Source organism: Gekko japonicus, unplaced genomic scaffold (genome assembly GCF_001447785.1).
Source record: "Gekko japonicus isolate JY-2015 unplaced genomic scaffold, Gekko_japonicus_V1.1 scaffold1776, whole genome shotgun sequence".
Taxonomy (NCBI): domain Eukaryota; kingdom Metazoa; phylum Chordata; class Lepidosauria; order Squamata; family Gekkonidae; genus Gekko; species Gekko japonicus.
This window is the reverse complement of record NW_015165297.1, coordinates 91052-96371: the sequence shown is the minus strand read 5'-3', so window position 1 is coordinate 96371 and position 5320 is coordinate 91052. Positions and strand designations below refer to the sequence as shown.

The following is a 5320-nucleotide window of genomic DNA, read 5'->3' as shown; positions in this document are numbered from 1 at the left end:
AATGTATTGAGGAAATTGATACATACTGTGGAGGGGGGGAAACCCACATAGGCTAATGCAATTTAATATAATTAAAGTTAAAAAAAACATGAGTAAGATTGTCAGAAGGAAACACCATTTTTAACATTTAATATTTTCTATTTCAATTACAGTGACACTCCAGACAAAGTAAAATGAATATTCCACTAGGTCGCATCTCTGTCAGTTTAAAAAAAAAAAAAAAAAAAACAACCACCCCAGATTAAAATTGCCCACCAGTTAAGCAATTGAAGCTACAGTAATTCATCCACTGGTTACAAGTTTGCAGTCCTAACACTTAACCCTCATGATACTTCTTTTCAGGGGTCATTTCCTGCAGGAGCGCACAGGAGCAGAGCTCCAGCAGTAAGGAGCCCAGGGGGTGGGCACATGCAACAAGCCCTGCCCCCTGCTCCCAGCAGCCCTCAGTCAGGCCACGAGGAGCAAGAAGCAGCCAGGTCACTTGTGGAGGCCCTCCCCCCATTTGTGCTGGGTCCATCAGAGCAGACAGGACTCTTAGTTGAGGTCTGGAGGAGGAGGCCACTGACTATGTGCAGCCTAGAGAGCTGCAGAAAGCTTCAAAGAAAAGGAAACCAAGTTTTATTTAGGTATAAGACCAAGTTTTATTTAGGTACAAGCTCTCCCTCCTCTTTGAGGACAGATCTGCACGTTCCCCCCTCCCCCCCAATAGCTAGCAATCCAAAACAGTCCAGTGGAGCCTGAGCAGTGAGTGTTGCCTTCTGACACACTTCTGGTGATGTCAGGGGGTGTGGCATATGCAAATAAGTTATGCTAATAAGTTATGCCAATGAGCACCTGCACCTCTTTTTCTACAAAATGACCCCTGCTTCTTTTCCTTGCTAACCTCTATAGCTGTGGTTAGTTTAAGAGGGTAGACGAGTCGGCCTGATGAAGGGACAGTAGTTATGTTGATGAAGGGAGGGTAGCCATGCTGGTTTGACTAAGGGAGCTTTGGCTCTCAAGAGCTTATAGCCCACCTCTTGTTGGTCTCTAAGGTGCTACTGGACTCCAATATAGCTGTAGTTCTAGATGTAGCTCCTTTGACTTTCAGAAGAGTTAAGTCCCTGAGGTTAAAAGCAATGGAACATTTATTTCCAGAGCCAAGAAGGGAAAGTTAAGTGCAGTTTGCCTGTCAAGAGACTAAATTCCTGTTGCAGTACATGTCCCTGATTCTCTGTCAGAATTTGAGCTTCACCAAACTTGTGTATCTATGTCCTAAATACCACAATGGGTAGATCCGCATTCCTGGATTACCACCCTGTCAGAATGCAAATGGGTGTTCACATAAAGATATGTTCTTCTGTACAAAAACCACTTCAGAAATGTAGAATGTAGAAACATTGAGGAGACTTATTCAGTGCTTCAGTAATCAGTTCAGGGTCGGTGATCTCATCAGATCTTGGCTAGGGATGGGCACAAACTGGTTGATGAAGAAAAGTTCATCACAAATTTGGATGGTTTCTCTTTTTGGTCAAGACTTCAGTCATATAGACCCATAATAAATTGAATTGGGGGAAAAAAATTGGATGGTTTGTAGTTCGTGAGGCACAAACTGAAGAACCACCATGGACTTCCATGAATTTTGGTGCAGTTTGTGAAGAGCAGAAAGCAGGGGTAAGCCTTCATGAAAACAACTGAGCAGCAGGGAGATCCTTGTAACTCAGTTGTTCGGTTTCTCTCAAACAGATCGATGTCCCCACAGTAACAGCCAGAGAGACCCACTCTAAGTTCTGACAATTATCCTATTATATGAAAAACTGATAGCTGGGGAGATAGAGAGGGAGGGAGGGGAACAGAGCCACGAGAAGCAGCTTGACCGAGCTGGGGCCCCATGGGCAAGAAACACAAGAAGCACAAGGCAGAAGAAAACTTATATGAAGATTATGTTGAGAAACTTTTAAAGCTTGTATAAAAGTGGGGGGAAATGAAATTGCTGAACTTTCTACTCAAAGTTCAGTACCTGATCCTGTACTGCATGAAGACAAAAATGAACATGAAAAACACAAAGACAAGAAAAGAAAGAAGAGAAAGAAAGAAGAAAAGCAAGTTTCCAGAGAAGGGGGGGGGAGACAAGTCAAGGAAGATAAAAAGAATTTAGATAAAGACCATGGAGAAAGTGAAGGAGAAAGAGACATGGAGAGAGTGAAGGGAAAAGAGACATGAAAGGCCAAAACACTATAAGACTGGAATTGCCCACAGAAAAACCACTGGCAAGCAGCTTAGCAAAACAAGAAGAACGGGAACAAGAAGCTTTGAATCAACTTGTGGGACAGCTGCAAAGAAAGGCTCCAAATGTTTTCTTTTCATTCCCCGTGACTGACTTTTTTGCTCCCACCTACTCCATGATCCTTAAACACCCAATGGATGTTAGTACTATGAAAGAGAAGATCAAGAACAATGGATACCAGTCCACAGAAGAACTAAAGGACAACTTCAAACTGATGTGTACTAATGCTATGGTTTATAACAAACCGGAAACCAGAAAAAAATACTACTGCAATTGGGAATGAAAATACTCAGCTAGGAACGAATTCAAAGTTTGAAACATAGACTTTATGGCAGACCATCAGAAAAGCAGGAAGCAGAAAGATAAAATGGCTCCACAGTCAGCTGGAGAAGAAGACGATGGTCTTGAGAAAGACCCGAGTTCCATGGAAACAGACATCAGAGACTGTAAAACTCCCAGCAAAGAACACAAAAAGTATATCATAGGGGTTGAGTATTTCTTTCATTCCAGTAAAATCAGGAGCAAGAGGAAAGACAAAGAGCTGCTTGAAGAAAAAAAATAATAAGGAACGGTAATTTAGAGAGGGAACAGGAACTGATTGAATGAATCATCAGAGAATCGGGAGGGAAATTAACAATATGGCCTGCTAATGCTCAGTGTGAGTTTGAAAGAAGAAAACCTGAGGGCACAACGACCCTGGGACTTCTTAATCCAGGTGAAAATAATGTAGGGGAACTCGGTTATAATTCCACAAAGCTGGGTGTGACAGCTGGAAAGCTGCAGTCAGGCGTAAACACCTTACAGCAGGGGTGCCAAACATGCAGCCTGTGGGCTAGATCAGGCCCTCGGAGGGCTCCTATCCAGTCTGCAAGGAAATGGCTATCTCCTGTTTCTTGCCCTGGGTCTGCTGCTGCTTCTACATCACAGCTTGTTTTACCAAACTCTCAGTTGCACAGGAGAGATAGATAGATAGGCAAGCTTCTGTTCCATGCACTGGCTGAGGCTCCTCCCCCTACTCCTCCCAGGGGAAGGGAGGGAATGAGCCAGAGTTTGCTTCCTGGCCAGGCTGTCTCAATCACACAGGAGACAAAGAAGAGACAAAGGCAAGCCTTTCTTACCCTCCATTGGCTGAGGCTCCTCCCCTTCCTCCTGCCTTGCTTTCCTCAGCCACCTCAATCACACAGGAGAACTACAAGGCACCTTTAAGATCAACAAAGTTTTATTCAAGGTATGAGATTTTGTATTTTTTGCTACAGTGTGTGTTTTGTTGGGCTCATTGTGCCAGGGCTCTCCTGGGTGCAACTGGATTCCCTCCTCCTTTTCACTGTATTCATGCTCCCATGAAACAGTCTTTCTCAGTAGGAAAGCAATGTGAACTATTTAGATGAGGAACAACAACAAGCCAGTGAGGTGGATTAGGTTGAGAGTGTGTGTCCAGACCAAGTTCACTCAGCACATTTCCTTTGTAGATTGGAGATTTTGAACCTAGACTTCCCAGATAGCCAGTTGATATTGACCACTGTAGATTGCTGTCTCTCTATTCTTGCATTACCTCATAGGAGTTGTAGTTATTTCAATGGGGAAGACTACAATTTTGGATAAAAACACATAGCTCTCAGTCTGCGTCAGGATGCCTTCTCATGTTCTTGACCAGCACATGAAGCAATTTATGTACAAAAGCTCACAATGGCCAGCCATTTTGTGTTTTCCCTGGGTCCTAGGCTTTTCTTGCCCTGGGTCTGCTGCTGCTTCTACATCACAGCTTGTTTTACCAAACTCTCAGTTGCACAGGAGAGATAGATAGATAGGCAAGCTTCTGTTCCATGCACTGGCTGAGGCTCCTCCCCCTACTCCTCCCAGGGGAAGGGAGGGAATGAGCCAGAGTTTGCTTCCTGGCCAGGCTGTCTCAATCACACAGGAGACAAAGGCAAGCCTTTCTTACCCTCTATTGGCTGAGGCTCCTCCCCTTCCTCCTGCCTTGCTTTCCTCAGCCACCTCAATCACACAGGAGAACTACAAAGCACCTTTAAGATCAACAAAGTTTTATTCAAGGTATGAGATTTTGTATTTTTTGCTACAGTGTGTGTTTTGTTGGGCTCATTGTGCCAGGGCTTTCCTGGATGCAACAGGATTCCCTCCCCCTTTTCACTGTATTCATGCCCTCATGAAACAGTCTTTCTCAGTAGGAAAGCGATGTGAACTATTTAGATGAGGAACAACAACAAGCCAGTGAGGTGGATTAGGTTGAGAGTGTGTGTCCAGACCAGGTTCACTCAGCACATTTCCTTTGTAGATTGGGGATTTTGAACCTAGACTTCCCAGATAGCCAGTTGATACTGACCACTGTAGATTTCTGTCTCTCTATTCTTGCATTACATCATAGGAGTTGTAGTTATTTCAGTGGGAAAAACTACAATTTTGGATACAAACACATAGCTTTCAGTCTCCGTGAGGATGCCTTCTCATGTTCTTGACCAGCACATGAAGCAATTTATGTTTTCCCTGGGCCCTAGGCTTAGAACACTGAGCATGAGATTTTTGTAATGAATGTCAACTCAAAAGTAGGTTTGCAGCTTACAAATACACACCTGAACAGCATACTCAAGATTGCTACAGCACAGATATTTTGATGCAATAATTCAGAGCAAGAATTGTCAGTTATCGGACGGTTAGATGAACAAAATATTGCTAGAGTGCTAGTGTTTTGCGCATATTTTATTTAAAGTTTTAAAAAAACTTTGTGTTTGTGTTCTTTATAAAGTTTATATCTCTACTTTATAGTGTGAGCAGCCAGCCTGTTGTCCCCAGCTCATCGTCCACCCAGCAATTCGAAAGCCTCAGCAAGTAGATAAAATGGGAACCACTCCTTAGAGAGGGTGGGCACACCAACTCCCCTGTGGGAAGGTGTTAGCTGTCGGTTGGGACGTCCTGCTCCAGGATCGGAAGGTGGTAGAAACTACTTGGCTACAAGAAAAATCCCTGCAGTGGGATGCTCCGGCCAGGCGGTGGCAGTGTGGGGATACGACATACGGGTCCTGAAGCCCCAACGTCATC

General features: G+C 44.0%; 1 pseudogene; it reads left to right on the top strand.

Moving 5' to 3' along the window:
• The first annotated feature begins 1870 nt into the window (after positions 1-1870).
• Positions 1871-5320, top strand: part of LOC107109705 — a 4534-nt pseudogene continuing 1084 nt past the window's right edge.